This window comes from Dipodomys merriami, unplaced genomic scaffold, assembly GCF_024711535.1.
Source record: "Dipodomys merriami isolate MVZ:Mamm:240054 unplaced genomic scaffold, mDipMer1.0.p SCAF_39, whole genome shotgun sequence".
NCBI classification, from domain to species: domain Eukaryota; kingdom Metazoa; phylum Chordata; class Mammalia; order Rodentia; family Heteromyidae; genus Dipodomys; species Dipodomys merriami.
The window spans coordinates 3,295,214-3,321,764 of record NW_027205492.1 but is presented as its reverse complement, the minus strand read 5'-3'; the positions used below and the strand labels follow the sequence as shown (position 1 = coordinate 3,321,764).

The window sequence follows — 26,551 nt, the reverse complement described above, 5'->3', positions numbered from 1 at the left end:
AGCGATCTCCTCTCCCTCCAAGTGGTCCCTTGGTCTTTCTGACATTTTCTTAGTCCTCCAATCATGCTCTGGTTTTCCTGTCCTAGAGCTTTGTCTACACTGATTCCTCTGCTATCAGTGTCCTTCTTACCTTATTTGTCATTGCTCATCTGCATAGTGCTTGGTCATCTTCAGATGGTAATTCAAGAGTGAGTTTTTTTTTTTTTTTTTTTCCTGTGCAGGTCCTGGGGTTGGAACTCATACCTTGAAGCTCTGTCTCTGAGCTGCTTTACTCAAGCTAGTGCTCTACCACTGGTGCTACAACACCACTTCTGGCTTTTTTTGAGTAGTTTATTAGGGGTAACTCTCATGGACGTTCCTGCTCAGGTTGACTTTGAACTGGGATCCTCCGATCTCAGACTCCTGAGTAGCTGGGATTACAGGCATGAGCCAGCAACCAGCACTTGGCTAGAGTGAACTCTTGTTAAACCTTCCCAGATGCCTTAATGTGATCAGGTTCCCCATTCTATCACTACATATCTCTGTAGAGCTTGTGTTTCAACATCCCAGAATAAGCAAAGAAAGTTGTCTTGTCATACATTTCATGGCTCTTGTGGAGGTAGGCAGTGCCAGGTGACTAGTTCTGGCTAATAAAATGTGTGTGCGTCATGTGACATTTCTGAGATAGCTAGAAGTTTACTAGAAATTCTTTCCTTGCCATGTGACTCTGGAGACCTCAGGCTCCAGGCCATGTATCTAGAAGATGGTAGAGACTCTGGCAGCCTGTCTGGCTGTGTAACAGCAGAGCCTTCATAGACTCACTTTGGATATCTGTCATGAACATGATCATGATGGTTAATCTTGACTGTAAGCATGACCACATTGAGGGCTAGATCCCTAGGGTGTGCCTTTCTAGAGAGGAGTGGATCATGAAGGCTCTGACCTGATCAATGGTTGAATCCATTGGTAGATTCAAAACTGGAATAGACTCTTAGGAGGTGGTAGAACTGTGGAATGAGCAGGTATGTTTGGAGGAGGTAAGTGTTTGAGTTGTTCCCAAGAAGGGCCTGTCTTCGCTTGGCCTTTCTTGTTCATCTTCTTAGCTTCTTGGCCTCCATGAGGTAAGAGGCCTCTGACACTCTCTCCCACCACTATATGCTGCTTTGCCTCAGGCCTAAAGCAATGGGTCTAGTTAACTATGGACTGAAACCTCTGAATCAATGAACCAAAAGAAACCTTTCTCTTTCAAACTGTTTCTCTCAGGTTATTTGTCATAGTCATGAAAAGTCTGACCAACACAGAGAGATAACTGTTTTAGGCTTAAAGCATCAAATTTGTGCTTGCTTGTTACAAAGCATCACTTACTTTAACCTGACAAATACACTTCCATTTGAAAATAAGAAAACTGAGCCCCAGAGAGGAGAAGTGACATGCTCAAAGTCCCATGGAGTTATGGTCAGTGCTGTGATTCTGCTTCTGTTGGGCTCATGGGGTGGTGAGGACAGAGGTCTATTGAAAACTACAAAAAGTGCTATATAAAAGATGAGATTTCCAATGTATTGTTCTAGGGGTTTCATGTATTGGCTCTGTGCCACACACAGAGGTGGAAGTAAGTCTGTGGAGATGTCACCATGGGCTGCTGTTCTAGAGGACTTCTACCTTCCCGCCTCAGGTCATTACCTCATAGAGATCGCTAGGTAGCAACTGGTGGTTATTACCAGTGTTTCTGCCAATTAGAGCAAACATTGGCCTATTCCCCCTCCCTTACCATGGAACTCTTTATCCTGAATGTTGCAGAATTTGAGATTTTGAGCTAGCAAGTCCAATAATTTACTGGCCATGCTATCTCCTAGGCCACATGCCGGGTCAGTGGCCATCCAGTTCATATGTGAACACCTGACTTGAGGTGAGTCACCCTATTGAAAATAGAGCTTTGATTTCCTGCTCACTCAGAGCAGAGGTCAGTCCAACCAGAAAGTTTCTCAAAACAAGTCAAGTGTATCCAGGCAGAAGAAACAGTATGAGCAAAAGCAGGGAGATGTCAGAGGGCCCGGGGTAACAGGGACATTAATTATGAATGAGTGTTTTTACATCTCCCCTGATTCTATGGGGGAAGAAATGGACCCAGCTTAGATGGCTTCTGGGCTTATCTTTGTTCTATAGACATAACCCAGGTAATGCATGAGATGGAGAGAGAGCACTAAAGATGTCAGAAGGTTAAACCTATCCATCTAATGAAGAGCTAGTATGGCAGCCTATTGGGGGTAAGCAAGGAAAAGCTTCAAAGCCTGAGGATTGAGAAAGGGTGAAGGAGACAGAGTCTGAGGCAAATGTTATTGAAAACCAGGATGAGAAGATCTTAAAGATGTTTGTTGCTGGCTATGAAGAAAGTACTTCTTTGAGAGACTGAGTAAATAGTTAAGTGGAGATGCTTCTGGATTTAGGATGAGGTTACAATCTGATAATCTCATCATTAAGTTGAGAATACCAAGAACCAAAAACACATTTATACCTAACCTGCTGAACTTCATAGCTCAGCAAACCTAGTGACTATAGCAGTTGGGGTATTCCCTTGATGATAGCACGCCTGCCTGAGAGCTAAATCTCGCTGTCACTTCCCCCCTCAATTAGGAGAGAAAATTAAATTGAATATGGCTCACCCAGGAAAACACAAGAACTTAAAAATCTAGGGTTTCTACTGAACGTGTGTCACTTTTACCACACCAGAAAGACAAAAGGCTGTGAGTCAAGCCATTGAAAGTCAAGGGCTGTCGGTATTTGAGTTACTTTTTGGTTGCTGGGCATTTCTTTCAACATAACATCTTGTGGAGACTGGTCCACATCCATATTAGGATGTCACAATATTTGGTGTTGGATTATTAGGATGATTGGGATGAAGACTATCAGTAGGTGAGGGTATAGAGGAGGATTTAAGTATTAACACCAGCACCAGACCTATTCACATTGTCTAGTTCACCCAGCCACTGGGACTGTTTGCATTACATGTAAGCGTGGGTGGGGTGATGGTAATTGCTCATACTTACCTCACTTACCATGTGTCGGCTGGATTCCTTAGAGCTCTACCTCAATAATCCTCACTTCTGTGAAGTAGGTAGCATTCCACTCAGAACTGGTGGAATCTGCATTTGAATCTTAACTGAGCTTTAATAATCCTCCCAAGGATCAAAGCAATTGTGTTTTTTTTTTAAGGTAGGAATGCCTTTGGAAATCTTTGCCTAAAATTTCTTATCTTTTTTCCCCATCATTCTTCCTTCCTTAGTTTCTTTTGTGAGGGATTTACCCTAGCATTATGTGAATTTATTGGATTTATAATATGGGTTACAGAGGCAACAGTTTCAGTTAAAGAAAATTGCTTTCCCTTTCAAAATGTCATGTATCTCATTTTCTCTTAGTATCTCGGTCTTTTTCAAGCTCCTCTCAGCTCCTAAGTCATTCAGAAGCATGCTCCACAATTAGAATGTGAGAAACCCTCACGCACCAATTTTGAGTTTTGCTGTTTGTTCAAAGGGACACTTAAAATAAACCCAGGAGTTGATTGTGAAAGGAGAGACATGAGCATTAGAGAGAATTGAAAAGGAAGCCAGAGGCAGGCAGTTGGACACCCCAGCCAAAAAGTGTTCTGTTCATTCGTCAATAAGCCATCCACTCCTCTGACCCCTTCCATGAGTACAGTTGTGCTATCTGTGCCTCCATCTATTCATCTAATCGCCCACCTAAATTCTCTTGTCCCTTCTCTCCTTTGTTCTTTCTCTCTCTGTCTTTATCCTTCCCCCTCTTCTATTTCTTTATTGATTTGCGGACTTATTCATTGACTGTTTGATTGAGTCATTCTTTTATTAATCATCAATGGAACACACACTTTGTTCCAGGGGCTGTGCTAAAGACTGAGGACACAAAAAATGAGTAAGTCCTGATTCTTGCCTATGAAGAAAGGGACTCTCTAGCAGAGAATACAGAACAAAATTTGACATAGCACAGCAGGCTGCACAGGACAATAAGGGATGCTGAGAATGAGGAAAAAATGAAGCCCAAGGAAGGAAGGAAGGGAAATATGAAATGGGGGTTCCAGCTTGGGTCACATGCCTCAAAGGAGTGAGATTGTCTATCTTATTTATCCTTATTATCCATTTAATCTATCTATCTATCTATCATCTATCTATCTATCATCTATCTATCTATCTATCTATCTATCTATCTATCTATCTATCTATCAATCATCTATCTATTCTCAGGTATCACCCTGGAATAGTTGACTTATTACATATTCTATATGCCTATAATTGTACAAATGACTTTTTTCACCTCAAAGGAGTGAAAATCACAGAAGTTAAGTATTTCTCTCCCCCACAAGTAATGAGAAGCAAAACAGGAGCAGAGAAAGTGAAAAGAGAGTTGGTGACTGGAACAAGTATTGCACAGCTCCTTTTGTCCTGAGGATACGTTGACCTTTCTTGGTCTTGCGGTGTGTGCTTTGCCAGAGTTTTGGTACTTTGGTGTTCAGAGTTTTTACTGGGGCTTCATTACATTGGCTTGGTTGTCTGATTACCTGAAAGATTGAATTGTCTCCACTGCTCCTCCCTAGAGTGGCCCACTGTGGGTCATCTTGTTAACGTAAAAGATCAGGAATGGTCAGAGAGATGAATACATCCATTCTATCACACAGGATATTTCAGGGAGTCAGAGGCTACCTCGTAGAATACAGGAACAAAAGCTAGATTTGTCTTTAGGAAAGACTGAATTCTTTACTATATAATAGTAGTTTGAAAGGTATTGACTTTAGGGAGAGAGGTGGATGCTGATTACTTTCATCTTCAGAAGAGAACTGCACATAAATGATCTGTTTATCTGGTTATTAAATTTCTTCCCTCCTCTTGATTCTCCCCCTGAAGGCAGGATTCTTTTCCTTTTTCTTCTGTATAAGTCTATGCAGTTATCAGTTTGGTAAGGCCCACCAAACTCTAGTAAATGTAACATTTAAAAAATATACAACAAATATATTGGACTCTGAAAGAAAGCAATTACGTTAAAATACAGTTATCTGAATGCTAAGAAAATTAATTTGTAATATTGTAATAAGTGTGCCTCTTTACTGACATTTTAAATATCAAGCTGGCAGAGGGTTTAATAATCACTGATTTCCAAGTAGTGTTGAATGTAAATACTTAAAATAATAAGACATAGGCAGTAATGGTTAGGAAAATGAACATATCCACATATCTTAATGATGAAAACTGTAGATCCCGCTACTGCTACTGTGGTTTGTTGTCTATATTCATAATGGAGGAAAAGGCTACATTTCAGTCAATGGAATGAAAAATGAAGATAGAACATTTTTCTTGTCTAGTGAATGGCTTACTCAATCCATCTGTAGACCTGTAAACTCCAGGTTAAGAACCTTTACTTCAGAGACTTGTATGACATATATACTTACTATTTTTTAATTGGATACTGAAAGACAATTCGATTTGTTTTGAGGCATTTTTGAGAAGTTTCAAAGAGCCATTGAGATAATTGGAGGCACCTTAGAATTGCACAGAACTTGAAGTGGGACTTGGTGTGCTGGTGTCTGAGGGATTTATGGGTAAGTGTGAATAGGGTTGTGATGTCCTGTAACTACCCGCCCCCCCCCCCCCCAATCTGCATTTTATGACATAGCTCAAAGGTAGGGTTGGCTTTTCCAATTACCAGTAATGGGATTTAAACATATTCAACCCAAAGCCCTGGCCTAATGCCAGGATGAGGATGTGAGAAAAATAAATGAAAATTAAGAAAAACGGAAAGACAACCAACTGTGTACAAGCTTTGGGAAATCCATTTGCAGTCACCAAGTCAGTGAGTCCATCTGGATCAAGCCAACGTTTCTACACTGTTCAGGACAAGGGATTAAAAAAAAAAAAAGGACAAATCCCAGGAGCAAGACTAATGTTTGAGGAAAAGGCACTTTGAGCATGACCTATAAAGACTGTGATTATGTTCATTATTTTTTGAATAATTCTCACTGGCACTTACAGAAGGACATTCCTCTCTGTTCCCTTTTTAAGGGTATGAAGGCAGATGCTGACTATTGGGTTTGGGCCAATTCTGTCAGAGCAACATTCCCTGGAAAGGAAGGGGTCAGGACCCTTTCTTATTTCTATGTAAGCTCCCAGGTGACAGATAGGTACTTGGTATGGGTCTCCTGTGGGTGTTGGGATGAAAGCTTGGTGGGTTTGCTCTGAAGCAATACACACTCCAGGGAGCTAAGGACTCCCAGAGCATTACTTAATCCCTTGTGATGGGCAGCTGCCCCATTAACCTGAAGTCTTCCATTTTCTAACACAGTCACATTGAAGACCAAGCTTCTAGCACACAAGACTTTGGGGGCTATACTAAACTCGATCCAACCTATAGCCCCACACAAAATCAATCCCAGGGAGTGTTTAATCGCATTTGCTCACCTGTATCAGTAAAACGCTATGCCTCCTGCTGAAGTCTTCTTTGTTCTCTGTCCTCCAACCTCTCCCTCAGGTTGATGGGTTCTTCCTATTGGTGTCTAAGTACTGAAATCATGTATGCTTCCATTGACAATCTTTCCATCTCTTTGATTTGTTAAATTTAAGAATCAACCTAAACAATATCATGCTGTAAATATTCTTTTTAAAATTTGAACATTATGCTTTTGAAATTGATCCATGCTGCTAACTTAGATCAAGTGCATTCCTTTAATCTGTTGCATAACATTTCTTGCATCACAATTTGCAAGAGTCTTTAGATTGGCAGATACCCTTCCTCCCTCCCTCCCTCCCTCCCTCCCTCCCTCTCTTCCTTCCTTCCTTCCTTCCTTCCTTCCTTCCTTCCTTCTTCCTTCTTTCCTTTTTGGTTGCAGCATTTTACTTTTATTGCAATTACTGTGTGACAGCAAAGATTATAGGAAGACCAAGACACATTTTTTTGGGGGGGGGGTCCGGTTGTGGGGCCTGAACTCTGGGCCTGAGCGCTGTCCCTCAGCTCTTCAGCTCAAGGCTAGCGCTCTACCACTTGAGCCACAACGTCACTTCCGGCTTTTTTCTTTTTGCTTATGTGGTGCTGAGGAATCGAACCCAGGGCCTCATGCCTGCAAGGCAAGCACTCTACCACTGAGCCACCTTCCCAGCCCCCAAGACACATTTAAGGCCCAGGTATAATAGCATATCATGCATCACAATTTGCAAGAGTAGTTAGGTTGGCAGATACTCTTCCTTCCTTCCTTCCTTCCTTCCTTCCTTCCTGTGAAGCAAAGTTTTGCTGAATGTTAAGCTTGGAAATGTAATACTCCAGAATGTTAGAATATTGTCCGCTAACTAGTTCAGATTTTAAATACAAGATACTTCACAGTGTTAAAACTATATGTAGAAAAATCCCATCGAATTGCAATTAAAAGAAAATGTTAAAATACTAAAATGAAAATAAAAGTAATACTTGCAAAAAAGAACAAAAAAGATGAAGGCCTAGGAGTGGATATAGCGGTTCCCACCTATAAGAGGCAGAGATTGGGAGAATCTCAGTTTAAAGGGTATCCAGGGCCCAAAAGCTACCAATATTCCACCTCAACAAACAAAGCTGAGTGTAGCACATGTGACTGTGATCCTAGCTATCAGGAAGGCCTTAGAGAACACACGGTCTGAGGCTCCACCAAAAAGGAACAGGAGATCCCATCTAAAACAATGCATTGCCTACAGCAAAGAGAGCTGAAGGTATGGCTCAAGTAGAATACCTGCCTAGCAATACAAGGTCTGTAGTTCTAATCCTTAGTATCACACACACAAAAAAGAGATAAAACATTCCTTTCTCTTCAGCAACAGAAATGTTTGTTAAAACAACAACAACAACAACAACTCCCCCTTGGGAATGAAACGTGGCCCCCAGAGGGGTGCTTGCTGGGAGCTTGCAGAAGGGTTATCTCAGAGGGCTGATATGCTGAGCTCTCGCCAAGCTTGGGGCCTGATCATTCTGCATTTATATGACTCAGGGAGATTAACTGGCTTTCTAAAGACCATGGCACTGTCAAGTCTCAGAAGTAGGACTTGAACTTTAACCTGAGGTAGTTCAAGGTTGCCCTTCTATGTGTCATACTAACAGCTCCTGCTCTGTCCGAGGACAGTGTCCCCAACACCTCTGCCTGGGTCATAACCTGGGAGCTCTCAATGCACAGGCCCCGTCATGTCCAGCCCTGCCCCAAACACAGAACGCTGAGCTGCTAAGCCATGATGACAAGGAATGAATGGGACGGAGGACCTCACAAAGGCTGAACTCGGCAGCATTTATCCTCCACCCACAGCTAATGAACCAGCGAGGAAATGGCATCAATAAGAAGCAAATTAAACACCAGCTCTAGTTAATTCGTTAGCACAGCTGCCAGCCTTCCTGTGCTCAATTTCAGACTCACATTATGAATTGCCTCCCTGGAGAAACGCACCCCTCCCTGTCAGAGAAGGCCTCTAGCCAATACCCCAACTTTTAATGGAGCTGCATCAAAGGACAGCAACTCATCTCTGGTCTTAGCTTGGTGGTGGCACAAACTCTCTGAGCTGCCCAATCTCACTCAAGGTTAGTAATTAAGGTATAATTGAAATGAAATTAATTGCAATAAATGTGTAATTAGTGCAGTCATTGATTTAGGACGTTTGAAATGCAGTCTGTGCATGAGACATTGATTGCCATGCTTTTTTGATAAATGTAATGGCAATTGGGGCTGGGAAGATGGCTCAATGGTAGAGCGCTTGCCTTGCATGTCTGAGGCCCTGGGTTTGATTCCTCAGCACCACATAAGTAAAAAGAAAAAAGCTGGAAGTGGCACTGTGGCTCAAGTGGTAGAGCGCTAGCCTTGAGCTGAAGAGCTGAGGGACAGTGCCCAGGCAGAGTTCAGGCCCCATGACCGGACCCCCCCCCCAAAAAAATGTAATGGCAATGATATCTTTTGTTAAATTCAGGTCTTTTTTTTCTCTCTCTTTTTTTTTTTTTTGATAATAAATTTCCACAGGAAAGGATTGCCCTTGAAGTCATCTGACTTCCTGGAAATCAGAAATAAAAAGAATATTCCATGGCCCAGTGACGGTGGGTATGCACTCTTTTTTTTTTTGCTGGTTGTGGGGCCTGAACTCTGGGCCTGGGCGCTGTCCCTCAGCTCTTCATCTGTAGACCAGTGCTCTACCACCTGAGCCTCATCCCCACTTCCAGCTTTTGCTAATTATGTGGTGCTGAGGAATCAAATCGAGGGCCTTATGCATACAAGGCAAGCACTCTACCGCTGAGCCACCTTCCCAGCCCTGGGTATGCACTCTCTTACCCACATTTCATGTAGAAATTATTTCAGGGTGGCCCTTTTGGCCCATATGACAAAAGATTAGGAAAAAGTATTCCTAAAGCTAAGCAGGGTGGTACATGCCTGTAATCCCAGACTTCAGAAATCAGATACAAGAGGATCTTAGATTCAAAGCCAGCCTGGACTACACAGTAAAATCTTATCTCAAAGATTAAAAAAAAGAAAATTAAAATAAAAAGAAAAGGTATTCCTACTGAGAAGATCAAATCCATGCTAGAATGAACACCTGGACAAATAAAGCATGGGCTAGATTTGAGCTCTCATTGTTCCACTCCACTGAACATCTCTGTACAGTGGACAACTTTTGCAACCGTGCATAGCAGACCTGGTATATTTGTTCACATAGAAGCAGGTGATAAGAAAGTAAATTCAGACCCAGTCATCTCAAATCTCACAGGAGTGTGGGTACACAGGTCTATGGGTTCACAGGTCTATAGATACCTTGATGGGCTAGATGCCATGTGGGAAGTGTTACCTACAGTTCTGGGACTTGTTGTCACCATAAGAAAAGAATGAGATTGAGCTGGGTGGAGCCTGAGGGAGTGGGCCTCAGCCCTTCAGCCTGATTGTGTTTTTCATCTGGGGATCAAACTGGTAGATGTACAGGGACCAGAAGGAGCAGTAGGGATCTCTGGCATGATCTGGGATGTGTGTGTGTGTGTGTGTGTGTGTGTGTGTGTGTGTGTGTGTGTGTGTGTGTGTGTGTGTGTGTGTGTGTGTGTGTGTGTGTGTGTGTGTGTGTGTGTGTGTGTGTCTGTGTGTCTGTGTGATTTGTGTACACATGCCAGTGTGTATGTGTGGACAGGATTGCCTCTGTGTGGTTGGATCTGAAGTGAAGCAGGAAGGTGAGAGGAAAGAAGGATTTTCCTACAGAGGCAAAGCCAGTCCCAAGGCCCTGGAATGGACAGGCCTTTCCTGTCTAGGGCTTTGGCAAAGTCTCCCAGGCTGCCAGCAGGAGTCCCCCTTTGCACTTTGTGGATTTGGTGTAAGGTGGAGGGAGGATGAGCTCCCTGTCTTCCCAGGAAGTGCTTCAGCTCCCTTTCCACGTGTAAAACCTACGTTCTCAGAACTCCTGCAAGATCCCTGCCTCTCTGAGCCTTCTTTACTTACCTGTAAGTGAGGGGAGGAATTAGGAAATCTGATTCCACGAGGCCCCCGCAGCAGCTTCTCCTCCACCCAGCCCCTCACTCACAGCTCTTAAGAGTCTCAGCATCTCTCATCTGGCTACTGCAACAGGTTTAATCCCACATCTCCCCTCTGCCCCCTTGGTTTTGGAGATACACTGGGCAAAGTTTTCTGTCTTTTATTTTAATAATCGACAAGATGTGTAGCATAAACTTGTAAGCATTCAGCTCAGCAGTGTGGACTGAATACACAGAATGTGGTAAATCTACTGGGCTCTTCATCTTGCTAAACAATCTCAATACTTACAGAAAGATACCTCCCTTCTTCCCCTCTTCCCTCTGCCTGCCTTTCCAACCCTTACCCCACCCCTTCTTTATTTTCTTTATCATCATCATCATCATCATCATCATCATCATCATCATCATCATCATCATCATCATCTTATGTGGTACTGAGAAATTGAACCCAGGGCCTCATGCATGCTAGGAAAGCACTCTACCACTGAGCAACATTCCCAGCCCCTTCTTTATTTTCTGTGTCTATGTATTGGATTGCTGTAAGTACTTCATATAAGTGGAATCAAACATTATTTTTTTTCATGACTGTCTCATTTCACTTGGCATAATATTCCTTGACTCAATTCATGTTATGCGTCAGAATTTCCTTCCTGTTTTTTTCTTTCTTTTTTTCTTCTTCAGTACTAGGGATTGAATCCAGGACCTAATGCTTTCTAGGCAGGCACTCTACCAGCTGAACTATGCTTTCAGCCCATTTGTTTTTGAGTTATAGTCTTGGCAACTCAAAATTGTGATTCTCTTTCCTCTGAGTAGTACTTGGAATTATGTAGGCTTGAATCAGCGTAGTACGCTTCCTTCCTTCCTTCCTTCCCTCCTTCCTTCCTTTCTTCTTTTTGAAGGATGACTACTATTTCATTGCATGTTTATAACGTGTTTTAAATATCCATTTGTGTTGCTTCTACCTCTAATGCTGCTTGATCATGGATGTGAAAACATCCCTTTACCACTTTACTTGATATGTGGCCAGAAGTGGTGTTACTAGATCATATAATAGTTCTATTTTTTTTAAGTTTTTGAGGAACGACCACACTGTTGGAAAGGTTTTGAAAGTATACATGCCCTGGTAGATACTACTCCATCAATCTGGGGAGGGGGAGAAGCTGAGCCCTGGGACCCCATGGGAGTCCTTCTCCCCTTCCTGTGGGTCTGCAGACCCAAGTCTGAATTCCTGAGCTTGGCATGCACATGCCTGGTGGTTCTTCTCTGATCGACCTCCTGAGTTTCCTCACCTGCCTCTGTTACCTCTCCACACTGAAGCCAGGGAAATGCCCATCTGCTTCTCCACTTGGGAAGCCTCAATTCATCTTGCAAAATTCAGCCTAGCAACTGCCACCTCCTCCAGGAAAGCCCTTCCATTCCTGGTCTTGGCTCTTCAGGCTAAGTCAGACCCCGGCAGAGGACAGAGCAGAAGCATGCTGGGACCTCCAAGGGCTACGCAAGAGCCTTTTCTTCATCTTCATCTGCAGATTTAGAACAAAGTTTGAACCTCACACATGCCATCGTTGCCATGGTTACGTTCTAAATGTAGATGATTATATAATCAGCCGGGATGACTCTTTTTTGAAAAAAAAAAAGAAAAAGTTTTGCCCCATCTTTTACAACGAACAATTCTTTTCCTCCCTAGGTACTTGAAAAAATTTTATTTTTGTCCCTGTAAGATTTGAAATAGTGGAACTGACTTCCCAATATTATATAGTAATATCAGTAGATTCTCTTATTTCCCACATTAGTGCTTCCCCCCACCCCCCATGGATGACTCTTTGACCCCTGGCAGGTGGTGACTGTGAAATGCGTGGATGACAGCACAATCAGATTTGCTGTCAGAGCATCCCAGGCCTCCACCCACCCAGGACAGAACTCTCATCCACAAGTGAGAAAACGGACCCAGAGAGGGAGAGCAACATTTCCTGAATACACAGAGAGTTAGAGCAGGTCCACAATGGTAGAGTGCCATGCAGAAGGAGCCCCAAACCTGACATGAGGTAAACTTGAACTTGAACCTGAATTTGAACTTGAATTTTAAAACTGTGCTATAACTGGCCTTCTTAAATGTAACAAATGATGATTGTTGTATTACACAATTCCACAATCACCATCACTTTTCAATAATAAAAGATTTGTTTATGGTTCAAGATGCAGTGCAACTGAGCATTTTGTTGGCTGATCTTGCCATGGGGACTCAAGGCCTGGGCTCCTTGGCTTTCATGACTCTGCTAACTCTAAGGATCTTGAAGTCTTCTAGGGGATTATTAGCATCTGAAGTGTAGATGGTGAATGATCTCCTTCTGTTAGGTAGATTTATATGATGACAAGGTTGGTGGACCAAAGAAGGAACAAGAGATAAAAGCTGTCCTTGCCAGGCACTGTAATCCTAGCTACTCAGGATGCTGAGTAGCTTTCCTGAGCAGGAAAGTCTGTGAGACTCTTATCTCCAGTTAACTACCAGAAAACCAGAAATGGTGTTGTAGCTCAAAGTGATAGAGTCATCAAGCCTGATGACTGACAAAACAAAACAGAACAGAAGCTGTTCCCAAGCAAGGAATACTGCTTGGGTTAATATGTTTTGGGGGCTATTTGTTATCATAGCCAAACTTGACTTGTTGTAATTAATATATAGGCTGATAGTGTCTGGAACATAGCAAGGACTTGCTCCTTATCTTTTGGGGTTGTTAAAGCCTTTATATACACATGGTTCTGCTCCTAGCAGGAGGTTGGAATTCATGTTTTAGAGAAGCCATAAAACATAGGGAAAGATCGGAAGCCTTGAAATCATATAAATCTGAATTTTATATTTCTTTCCACTTCTTATTTGCCATGGCATCTTGGGCAAAGTATTTATTCTATCAGAACCTGTGCTTCTTTACTAAAAATAGAAATAATAAAGATGTCAAGATTAGATGGGATGTGTGTGTGTGTGTGTGTGTGTGTGTGTGTGTGTGTGTGTGTGTGTGTGTATGTGTATGTGTATATGTGTTTTGTTAGTTGTGGGGCTTGAACTCAGGGCCTGAGCACTGTCCCTGAGCTCTTTTTGCTCAAGGCTTACACTCTATCACTTGAGATACAGCACCACTCCCAGTTTTCTGGGGGTTAATAGTAGATAAAAGTATCAAGGACCTTCCTGCCAGGCTGACTTCAAAGCATGATCCTCAGATCGCAGCCTCCTTGAGTTTCACAAGTGTGAAACCACTGGCACCTAGCTAGGTAGGATATATTTGTAAAGCATCTGGAATAATATTTTTCCCCTAGTAATGGTACTCAGTAACTATAACTCTTATCAACTCCCTGGTCTCACACAAAAATGTTTTTAGAATCCAGAGTCTGCTTCTTCAAGGCATACCTATGGCCTTGTTCCTGTGTCTTCACTTCTTTTCAGCTTGTCCTGGCTACTGTGGCAGGGTTTAAATAGAAGCTCCATTTCCTTAGGATTTTTTTTTTTTTTTTTTTACCTTTCTAAGCCATAGATTCATCTTTGAATGCTGCCAGTTTGAACAGGCCAGGGTAGGGAAGACGGATGATCAAGTCTTAAGACCCAGAGTGTTAAACGTTTCAGTTTCATTGGTCATCACAGATGACTTCATTTTATTCTAATCAGGACTAACTGAAAGGTGTTAACGGCAGGAGAGAAGGGTGGCAATTTACATTTTAGAACAGAAGAACTTTTTTTTTTCTGTTCTGCAGTGGAATGGTCTATAGAGTTACAGGAATAGAAGCAGGAAGACAACTTGAGGGACAGTTGAGATGGAAAGACTAGAGAGGTCTAAGAACTATTTAGAAGAAGGAATTGCAGAGACCCAGTGACGGGGAAGTTCTCAGGAGGAGCTGAGCGTCAGAGGGAGTGGGGCCGATAAGGCAGTGTCTTATAGTTTGGCTCTTTGCTGTCTTTCACAGGGCCAGGTGTTGGAGGTTGGGAAGCTGTGGAAACTTTTAAGAGGTTGAGCCTAGGGAAAGGGCTCTTGATTATTGGGGTTGTGTCGGGTCTTTCCTTTTTCTCTGTCTTTTACATCCTAACCATGAGTTGAGCAGACATGCGTCTTCCATGACCCAAAAGCAACTGATCTCATTGATGGTGGGCTGAAACAAAGTCAAAAGAAACCTTTTCTTTTCATAAGCTGATCATCTTGGTTCTTTTATTTGTGCAGGTCTTAGGGCTTGAACTCAGGGCCTGGGTGCTGTCTCTGAGCTTCTTTTGTTCAAGGCTAGCACTCTACCACTTAAGCCACAGCTCCACTTCTGCCTTTTTCTGAGTAGTTTACTGGAGATAAGAGTCTCATTGACTTTCTTGCCTGGGCTTTAAACTGTGAGCACTCAGATTGCAGCCTCCTGAGTAGCTAGGATTATAGGTATGAGCCACCAACTTTTCTTCTTTCTTCTTTCTTTCTCCCTCCTTCTTCTCCTCCCTCCTCCTCCCTCCACTTTCTCTTCCTCTTCTTCCTTCTTCTCGAAGCTAGCACTCTACTACTTGACTAAACTCCAATTCTGTCTTTTTGATAGTTACTTGGAGATAAGAATTTCACAAACTTTCCTTCCTGGGTTGGCTTTGAATCTTGATCCTCAGCCTCCTGAGTAGATAGGATTACAGGTGGGAGTCACCGATGCCGGCTTCACCTTGGGTATTTCTTACAGTGACAGCTGACTGACACAGAAAGAGGGAGATTCAAAAAATGTCAACTATTTCTCCTTTTGAGCAAGAGACAAGAATAGCAGCAATATTTAATGGTGCAGTGACAGCAAGGTTAGTTGAGTCAGAAAAAGACTGCAATCTGCAGCTCTGAAGCATTACATCGTAACTAAGGAAAAGAAACAATCCCCTAGTCACTGCTAGAGAAGATTTTATATTTTAAGGATAAAGAAACAATCCTACAAGTATCCTTCAAGGCAAGCATTCTAAAAAGAAACAAAGGAAGAAAAATCAGACGACTTGACAGTGAATTTCTCCACAATGTTGAATATAGAAAGAAATAGAACATCAGAGTCAAAGCTTTGAAGGAGAAGGTAACAGCCTCAAAATTCTGAGTTTGGGAAAGAGGTTATTTGTATTAGAAGACAATTAGAGACATTTGCATGTATGTAGAGATGAGATTGTAACATGTTATTAAAAAAATCTACAAGAAATGCATTCCAACACATCAAGGTATAAGACAACCACTTTAAAAATGGAAAATTGAGCATATCCATGGTTGTCAGTGGGAAAGGAGATTGTTTTTCACATAGCACAAATCAGATAGATTTTTTTGAATGCAAAGAAAATGCCATGAATAATTCTAGAAGGAATAAAATTAGTACTGCTTATGGAAGACTGCCTTATGACAAGGATGAAGTACTTGACCATATTGATTCAGCCAATTCTTGTCTATTTGCGTTGCAGGAGTATCTATCTATCTATCTATCTATCTATCTATCTATCTATCTATCTATCTATCTATCTATCTATCTATCTATCATCTATCTATCTGTGTATCAATCATTTATGGTACTAGTCCTGGGGCTTAAACTTAGAGCCTGAACACTATCCCGTAGCTTTTTTTGCTTATGGCTGTCCCTCTACTGCTTAAGTCACAGCTCCACTTCTGGCTTTTTAGTGGTTAATTGGAAATAAGAGTCTTAAGGACTTTCCTGCCTGGGCTGGCTTTGAACCTCAATCCTCAGATCTTAGCCTCCAGGGTAGCTTGGATGACAGGCATGAGCTACCTGTACCCACTGGCTTGGAACCTTTAAAACCGCTGTTTTATAAATGAAGAAAGTGAGTAAGAGAAGTTAATTTCCACAGGGTCACACATACATGAATTCAGGAAAGAGGATTGCCAGTCTTCATGACTGATTACGTATGCTCCTTCCCGCATAAAAGGAGGGAGAGGCAATAAAAGGAGTGTAAGGCTCACTCTGCAATTTGGGCAAATGAAAATTTGCATATGAAGATGTTCAAGTGAGAATTGAAGCAGGCTACCTGCTTACAACAAATGTATAATACTCTTGAAAGAAAAAAAAAGAATTAAAGTGTATTATTTGACCCAACAATGTTACTTCTATAAATGGATCTAAAGAAACAACCAGAAATACATCCAAAGAATAGATTTGCACAAGAATATTCATTGCAAGGGTATTTATGAAAGTAACACCAGTGACCGTTAATGCACTACAAATAGACAATGCCTTATACTTAATTAAATTGACAGTTTGGGGTTGCACTTGGGATTAAACCCAGGGCTTTCGGATTACTCATCAGGAGCTCTACTATTTGAGCCACACCCCTGGCCCCTTTTTGTGCTGGCTATTTTTGAAGTGGGGTCTTGCTTTATGTTCAGGCAGGTTTGAGCTGTAGGCATCCTGCAGGCACAGGACTGGTAGGCACATGTTAGTGTGTTTAGCCAGTGCCCTATCCTCCTATAGCTGGGTACAGGTATCACCATGCCCATCAATTGGCTGAGATGAAGTCTCACATACTTTTATGCTCAGGCTACCCTCAAACACTGATCCCCCAATTTCCACCTCCTAAGTAGCTAGAATTACAGTCATTAACCAGCTAAATTAAAACATTTTTACATTGAATACTCATGATGCAAGAACATATAGTCATTAAAATTATATTGTAGAGGAAGACTTAGAGTACTAGGATATTATTATTAGGATGTATTAAGGTATTGCTTCAGATGTTGTTAGGAAATCTCAAATTAGCTTGGTGCCAGTGGCTCATGATTGTAATCCTACCTATTCAGGAGGCTGGGATCTAGAGGATTTCAGTTAAAGGCCAGTCTAGGCAGAAAGATCCCCTAGATTCCATCTCCAAAATAACTAGGCAAAAGTAGCGCTATAGATGTGGCTCAAGTGGCAGAACACCAACTAAACAAGCAATCATGCTAGCTACCATGAACCTCTGAGTCCAAATCTCAGTAAAAAGAATGAAACTAACAATGAATTAAATAAGATGGAAGTTTATTCTGTCTTTCTATCTTGTTGCTCTACTTTCTGTCTTGTTACAAGTCTATTTATCTTGTTAAATCAGCTGTATGTCTCATGAGAGTCAGACTTGCTTTTGTGTATGTATGAGACTATTTGCTTAGTCTCCTGTGTTGTTCTCATGTAGAGTATGGTCCAAGATGGTATACTCATTTTCATTCCTGTTAGCTGGCAGTAGCAGAAGAGGGAAAGTCCCTCCCTCCCATCCTTCTTTCCTTCCTTCCTTCCTTCCTTCCTTCCTTCCTTCCTCCCTCTCTCTTTTTAGCCTTCTCTCTTTCTCTTTTTCTTTCTTTCTTTCCAACATCTGGGAATAGTGAACCCCTCATTTTACTAGAACTTGGCACATGGTTGCACCTAGTTACAAAGGAGGCTGGAAATGTAATGGTAAAAACTTAAAGACAATAACACAAAGCATTCATGGATGCTGTCACTAAGGGAGAACAAAAGAACCCTGCTCTCCACAGCAGACTTTAATTATGCACAATATTTTGGGGGGAAAAAAAACAGGGAACAGAGCTGGGAAGGTGGCTCAGTGGTAGAGCGCTTGCCTTGCATGCATGAGGCCCTAGGTTCAATTCCTCAACACCACATAAACAGAAAAAGCCAGAAGTAGTGCTATGGCTCAAGTGGTAGAGTGCTAGCCTTGAACTGAAGAGCTGAGGGACAGCATCCAGGCCCAGAGTTCAGGCCCCATGGCCTGAACTAAACTAAACCAAACTAAACTACATAAAAAATAAAAAATAAAATAAACAGGAAACAGATTAGGATTAACTTTACATGTGTCTGTGTAGCCACACATACAATTCATTAACTTTTCTATATAAACAGGGGTCATCATTGGGCATTGATCACCCTCAAAGTTGACCACTTGGAGAGGGATCATGGAGCATTCACATTTTCTTCATTGACTTTTTTGAGTGTTTCCTCAAATTTGTACAAATTAATGGGTTCTATTTATTTATTTATTTATTTAAGCTAGTTGTGGGGCTTGAACTCAGAGCCCAAGTGCTGCTCTTGAGCTTTTCTACTCAAGGCTAGCACTCTACCACTTTGAGTCACAGTGCCACTTCTGGTTTTCTGATGGTTTATTGGAGATAAAAGTCTTATGGATTTTCTTGCCTGGGCTAACTTTGAACCGTGATCCTCAGATCTCAGCCTGCTGAGTAGCTAGGATGACAGGCGTGAGCCACTGGCTTAATGTTTTTCTTGTAATCAGAAAAACAAACTTCACTATCTATGATTCAAAAAGAATTAATTTTGGAAGAATGTAATATGTGTTGACGTGTGTAACCAGCACATAGGGATGGTTTGGTATTGTCCGTGTGTACCTCAGATATGGAAGTGTGGCAGCTGTCAGTGAGTTTATTTGAATGTTACACAAACATTTTTCTTCAGGAACAAAAGCTAGCTTGCAACATGGCCCTACCTCTTCAGGGGGAAAATTAAGAGCAGGTTTTGGGGTTCTCTCAGGAGGGAGAGGCCCTTGCTCTAACATGGAGAGAGAAGGAGGGCTGTTTAATAAAGACGGGGTACTGGGAGGGGCAGAATAGAAGCAGAACCAGAAAGTACTTAAAGAGGCTATGTTTCCAGGTCCAGTTTGTATCCTAGAGCCTGAGTCAGAAAGAGCTTAGGCACGCACTGCTTCTTCTTAGAGTTTACCTCCTTAGCTGAAATTGTCCAGTTCTGAGTCCTCAAGTCTGGAATGGGCATCAGCTTGGCTTTTAGTCAATGACGGTGTCTCAAAAGAGAGGCAGAATAAGCACAGAAACAAGCGGTGAATGCTTCTATGTACCAGGTCAGTGTCTTCCAGACACCGAGTGAATACCGCCTGTATAGTGGGTATGTCTCCCATGTACCAGGCATTGTTCAGACCAATGATGGTCTAAGGTTCAAATCTTCCTTCTAGTTGTTGCAGGTGGAGTCCTTGCCTGTGTTATGCTTCAGTTTTCTGTCAGCTGTGGGGCAGAGGGGAGTGTTACCTCCATCTCTCAGGGTATGTTTGGATGGTTTGAACTCAGGGTGCTTGTGCTGGCTAGGCAGGTGCTCCACTACTTGAGTCATTTTACCTGCACCTATCTCTAGCTCTCAGGATGGATGAGAGAATAATTGAACTAAGGCCTGTGAAATGTCTTGCATGGTGCCAGGTACAGTCTAAAGCACCAGGTTCTTCTCTAGGGCCGCATAACAGGGAACCACAGATGGTGCCTTTTCTTGTATTTATTGTACAATTTTTTTGGTACAAGGTACAATATAATACAATGTATCTATATACCTGGAATTTATTGTCTCCCAGTCCTGAATGCCAAAAGTCAGACCAAGGTGTTGGTCAGATTCCTCTTGAGGGTGAAGAGGAGAGTAGCGAGAAGGAATATGTTCCAGGCCATCTTCTCGAATCTTCCACATCATCTTCCCTCCAGATGTGTTGTGTCCATGTCTAGATTTCTCCTTGTACAGACACTAGTCCCTTTGGGTTAGAAGCCTTCTCAATGGCTGCATTTTAACTTGGCTACCTCATGAAGATCCTGACTCCAAATGAGGTTACATTCTGAGGGACTCCAGGTTAGGACTTCTGGTCCTCATTATGGCCAGGGATTCTGTGAGTTTTGACAAGGAAGGCTGCTCCAGGCTACTTGGAGTTGCCATGGCACTGATTTCCTAGAAAAGGGACAGCACCCTTTGTTGCCTGAGCCCCAGTGCGGGCATTCCTGTCATTCTTGCCTGTCTCCCAGGGCTTTGTTCCAGACAGCAGGACCAGTGTGCTGTTTCTGCATCCCTGACTCGTTTCTCCTCCACAGGTCCTTGCGGTTCAGCTTGTCCTGAGGGCTGAAAAGTCCATTTGTTGAAAATGGAAAAATCCATTTGCCATGTTTAAATTAGCAACCACTTGACTGTTATGCTTACTTATATCTAGGCATTCTTTTTTTTTTTTTTTTTGTCGGTCGTGGGGCTTGAACTCTGGGCTTAGGCACTGTCCCTGCGCTCTTCAGCTCAGGCTAGCGCTCTACCACTTGAGCTACAGAACCACTTCTGGTTTTCTAGTGGTTTATTGGAGATTAGAGACTCACGGACTTTCCTTCCCCGGGCTGGCTTTGAACGGAGATCCTCAGATCTCAGCCTCCTGAGTAGCTAGGATGACAGGCGTGAGCCACTAGCACCCAGCTTAGTCATTTATTCTTTAAAAAATGTAATTTCATTGTTACTATTAAGGGGTTGTACAAAGGGGCTACCATTTCATAAGTCAGGTAATGAGTACATTTTTTGGGGGAACAAATGTGACCCCTTCCTTTGCTTTCCCCTAGTTTCCTCCTCCCATCTCTGCCCACAAATTAAGTAGTTCATTTATCACGTAGTGTTTACTGAGTACCATGTCTACGATTGTTTATCCTTCTTCCCTCCATTTTTGTGCTGCCCCTTTGCCTCTCCATGAGGCAGAAAAAAGAATAAACAAAATAAAACAATACAGAAAAACATAAACAAACACCATCACCACTACCAACATTACCAATAGCAGTAACAAAAACCCATGTTTCCATTTTCTGAAATTCATTTTGATAAATGGTAATTAATTAATTATTTTGCTGGTCCCAGGGCTTAAAGTCACGGCCTGGGTGTTGTCCCTGAGCCTCTGTGCTCAAGGGTAGTGCTCTACCACTTGAGCCATAGTGCCACTTCTGGATTTTTCTGAGTAGTTTATTGGAGATAAGAGTATCACAGACTTTCTTGCCCAAGGTGGCTTTAAACTGCGATCCTCAGATATCAGCCTCCTGAGATAGTAGGATTACAGGTGTGAGCGACTGGTGTCCAGCAATAAATAGTATTTTAATTGTTCAGAGACCTTTGGGTTCTTCCCGTAAGAGGATCTTCCTTTTGTCTTACTGTTGTGTGTGAGTACTTAGAGTCCTGTAGAACTTATCATGCCCCAGTGTATTTTAGCTCTAGCTTCTGCATATAAAAGAAAACGTGCTGTTTTTCTCTCTGAGCTTGCCTTACCTCACTTACCATAATTTGTTCTAGGTCCATCCATTTCTTTGTAAATGACATAATCTTATTCTTTCTAATAGATAGGTAAAATTCCATTGTGTATAAGTACCACATTTTTTGGATCCACTTATCTACTGTAGAACATCTGGGCATTAGGCATTATTCTAAGTGATTCATAAATATTAACTCATTTCATCCTCCTAATGACCCTGTGAAGCAGGTAATATTATTGTCTCTTGGACATGGAAACTGAGGCCCAGAGAAATTAAGGAAAGGGCCCTAAGATTTCATAACTTAGCAAATGACAGAGCCTGGATTTGACCCAGATGTTTTTCTCTGAATAATTACCTAATGAAGCGAGGAGAAACATAGACTTTGGAGTTTGGATTCTGATTAGGGGGCAGTACTAGACATATCCATGACTGCTTGTTCACTTCAATTGTATTTATCCCCACTAAGCTTTCTTCTTTCCCTTTCTTGTCGGACTCTATCCTCTCTCTTTCTCTTTAGAGCCCCTTTTGGTAAATTACTTGCATAAGAGTCCTCATCTCAAAGGCAAGTTGGCGTCCCAAGAAACAGAGACAGATGCCTGGACTCAACTGCTGCCCACTTTTAGGTTCTGTAAGATTTGCCTTGGGCTTCCTACCCTTGGATCAGGGGTGATGTATTTTCTTCACAGTAAAATAAAAATAGCTCAAGTTAGCATGAAGTCTATCTGTTTCTTGCAGCTAACCGAGGTTCTAATTACATGATCTCGGTATGGTTACTAAACCATGTCGATTCCACTCCATCTGAGAATGGTGTTCAGTGCTTGCTCTGGTGCTGTCCTAAGAGATCACATGTCATGCTTGCTTTCCAGCATTGTGTTTGGCTTAGTGCAAGCGTTCTGTTAATGAGCTCAACTTTCCTTCACAATATTTCCTCCTATTTTTCTTCTTCTCTTGCTCAAGTCAATTCAGGATAGGGAAACAAAGAGAAACTATATCACAGTGCAGGTTAACTTTCTTTGAAAGTTACCTGGAAATGAGGGAGTTCAAAGAGGATGGAGTTTAGAATCCCAAAGATTCAGGTTCATGTCCCCAGCTTATTGTCCCTCAAGTGATAACAATGTACAAAATCATCCAAGGATCTTGTTAACATGCTGACCCTGATTCAGAAGGTCTGGGTGGAGCTAGACATTCTGCCTTTGTTATAAAGCTCCAGGTGATTCTGCTGGTTCACAGAAGAGCAAAATCAGCAGTAAGACTGGGGGAATCTTTTTTGGTTTCAGAATGACTTTCCCTCTTCAAATGGTGTGTGTGTGTGTGTGTGTGTGTGTGTGTGTGTGTGTGTGTGTGTGTGTGTGTGTGTGTGTGTGTGTGTGTGTGTGTGTGTGTGTGTGTGTGTGTGTGTGTGTGTGTGTGTGTGTGTGTGTGTGTGTGTGTGTGTGTGTGTGTGTGTGTGTGTGTGTGTGTGTGTGTGTGCAGTTCCTGGAGCTTGAGCTTGAGGCCTGGGTACTGTCCCTGAGCTTTTTTCCTCAGGACTAGCATCCTACCACTTAAGCTACAGCTCTATGTCTGGCTTTTTGGTAGTTAATTGGAGATAAGCATCTCATAGACTTTCCTGCCCAGGCTGGCTTTGAACTGTTATCCTTAAACATTCTATATGTGTGGTAAGATCCTCCTTTCCTATTACACTTGGCACAGTCTCTGAGATGTAATTCCTGTTATTAAGGAGATCTCAGAGCTGGGAAGGTGGCTTAGTGGTAGAGTGCTTGTCTGGCATGCATGAGGCCCTAGGTTCGATTCCTCAGCATCACATCCACAGAACAAGCCGGAAGTGGCACTGTGGCTCAAGTAGTAGAGTGCTAGCCTTGAGCTGAAAGTTCAAGCCCTATGACAGACCAGAGAAAAAAAGGAGATCTTAGTGGTTAAAGCAACTGGGCAAGCCATCACTGGCCAACTGTGGTATTTCAAAAATAGACCTAATTGGAAGGGATGAGAAAGGCTTGAGAGTCTTCTTGGAGGCTCTATTGGTCTGTCATGCTGTTTAGATATCTCATGCTCTCTACCTCTGCTCCTTGAAGCAAAGATCACACACCTCGAACCCCAGGGATGCTGATTGTTTGGCATCTTATCTGTTATTCTCTGGGCCAGGGTCTAGATATGCTTCCTTCTGGATGAGAGCACCCACTCCTGAACCCAGCGTGTCCTGTTGGCTGTGGCCTTCCATCTCCAGCTCCTAACCCATTAGAAATCCTTGCCTGCTTTTCACTGATGCAGGGCTTGTTTTGACATTGCACGACTATAATGAAAGGGACAAATAGTACCAGCTATGAGCAAAAGGTTGGTGTTATTTCCACAACATTTAATAAATTTCATCTCATTAGAATCCTGGCCAAGTCCCTACAGTCATTCCCCTTTCCAAACCGAGATTGTTTTCCTTGTTCATTGCTGCCAGCAGCTGGGATAGGTTTCCTCCATCTGCTTGTTTGCTCCTTTGCTCTTCTCCATTTATAAAAAAATATTAACATCAATTAGTTGTACAAAGAGGTTTTATTTTAACATGTTTATTTATGTCTACAATGTATCTTGATTGGAATCACCTCTCTGTCGTTTCCCACCTCATCCCAGACCAGTCTCAGTGAGCTTTGTAGTTACATTTTCACACATTTTTGACCATCTTTGCCTCCTTCAACCTCACTGTTCTCCTAACCCCTTCCCACTAGCACCCACTTCCCAGCCAGGACATGTTTTAATTTCCTAATACTCACTTTCATTAAAGTGCATGCTAATTGTTAAAAGGGGTTTCACCACAGTGGTCTCATACATGCATATGACATACTTTAATCAGGCCACAAATATATATCTTATATGTATAATATATATGTATAAACTTACACACATGTTTATCATTTAGATCTAGCATCTTTATATGAGTGAAAACCTGTGACCTTTGTCCTTCTGAACTTCATTTACTTCAGTTAATATGGTAGTTTCTATATACAACCTGCAAATGGCATAATTTCATTCTGTATTTAAAAACAACTCAATAAAATCCAAGAGAACACAAACTGAATTCAATGATCCAAATATCAAGCTAAATAAATACCAAGGAAATGCAAATAAACAGCTAAATGAGCTCCAGGAGAATACAGCTAAATAGCTAAAAGAGATGAAAGAAGACATACACATGCAAACAAATAAAGAAGTTGATGAAAGATATGAAAAGGATCCCAATATGACAGAGAAATACTAAAAAAAAAATCAAACTGATATAGAAAAATACTGTGGATGGCCCATCTAGCACAGTAGATGATAAAGCAGACAGAATTTCAGGGTTTGGAGGTAGAGTACACATGGTAGAAAAAGTGGACAAAAAGACAGAAAAAATGAAAGTGATCTTAAAGAATTTGCAAGAACTTCAGGTCTCTAATTGTTTTTAAAAAGACCAAACTTATAAATGATGGGCATAGAGCAAAGGAAGGAGGGGATAGCTAAAGGAGTAGGAAACATACTCAACAAAGTAGCGACAAAAATCTTCCCAAATACTGAAAAGTCTACCTATGCAAAGGAGGCTTTCAGAAGACTCAACAGAGTAGGACCTCCTCACACTATATTATAGTGTAAACACTAAGTGCAGAGGAAAACAAGGAAAGAATACTGAAAGCTGCAAGAGAATAAAAGCATGTCACCCACAATGGGGAACACAGCAAACAATGCAGATTTCTCAATAGAAGCTTAAATGCTCACGGCACGTTCTCATTGCTTAGAGCTCAGTATATGTATGGGGTTCCCTCTACTTTGCTATCATCCTGATCCTTTGTTGTGTACTTATTGTTTTTTTTTGTGGTTATATTTGCTTGTCTTTTCATACTTCTTGTATTTTTATATTGACATTTACTCATTTGCAGACAATTTGTGGTTTGGGATTTTATTCACCTGAAGTATTTCCATCAGATTATTCTCTCTGATCTCACAGGTCTGGGTTTTAGCTGGATTGATGTACCATTTCTCATAATGGCATAGGAGTATATCTCAGCACTAACAAACTCACCACTTTAATACCCAAACAGAAATTTGAAAACTAGCTGGGTGCCAGTGGTTCACACCTGTAATCCTAGCTACTCAGGAGGCTAAGATTGGAGGATTGCGGTTCAAAGCCAGCCCGGGCAGAAAAGTTTGTGAGACTCTTATCTTCAATAAGCTACCCAGGAAACCAGAAGTAGTACAGTAGCTCAAGTGGTAGGGCACTAGCCTTGAGCTGAAGAACTGAGGGACAGCGTTCAGGCCCAGAGTTCAAGCCCTATGACTGACCAAAAAACCCAAAAAACTAAAAATGCCAAATACGTCAATAACATTACATACATAGCAGACATGATAAACATGCAGGGACTAACATTTTTACATGTTACAGTAGGGAGCTAGAAGAATAAGAATACTGTATAGAAGGCTTAGAACATAGTCATTAAAAATAAGGAGTGTTGTTGGGTGCCAGTCTATTATGCCTGTAATCTTAGCTACTCAGGGTGTTGAGCTCAGAGGATCACAGTTTGAGGCCAGTCTGGTCAGAAAAATCTGTGAGACTTGTATCTCCAATTACATATAAAAAAACTAGGTTAGAGCCATGGCTCAAATAGTTGAGTGCCAGTCATGAGTAAGCAAGCTGAACAAGAGTGTGAGGCACTGAATTCAAGTGCTAGAAATGTCAAAAAAAAGGCAAGGAAAGGGCTACAGAAGATGGGGAGACAGGGAGTGAAGTGTAAAGTCTGCAGGTTCATGTAATACTCTTTTTTTTTTTTTTGGGTCCAGTCGTGGGGCCTGAACTCTGGGCCTGGGCGCTGTCCCTCAGCTCTTCAGCTCAAGGCTAGCGCTCTACCACTTGAGCCACAGCGCCACTTCCGGCTTCTTTCTTTTTGCTTATGTGGTGCTGAGGAATCGAACCCAGGGCCTCAGGCGTGCAAGGCAAGCGCTCTACCACTGAGCCACCTTCCCAGCCCATGTAATACTCTTGAATAGGTATTTAATTCAAGTGTGGTGGAGAAAGTTAGGGTTTAGTAAAGGTAAAGGGATAGAAAAGTTATGAATAAGGGAAT

The 26,551-nt window shown here is 42.0% G+C and overlaps 1 long non-coding RNA gene across 3 annotated transcripts in view; it reads left to right on the top strand.

Annotated features, from left to right (window-relative positions):
- Window positions 1-1,736: 1,736 nt before the first annotated feature.
- LOC138805179 (uncharacterized) overlaps window positions 1,737-26,551 on the top strand; it is a 97,909-nt gene continuing 73,094 nt past the window's right edge. For all 3 annotated transcript variants that reach the window (XR_011365458.1, XR_011365459.1, XR_011365460.1), the window contains exon 1: window positions 1,737-1,885. This is a non-coding gene — a long non-coding RNA (uncharacterized lncRNA). The remainder of the gene's footprint in view (window positions 1,886-26,551) is intronic.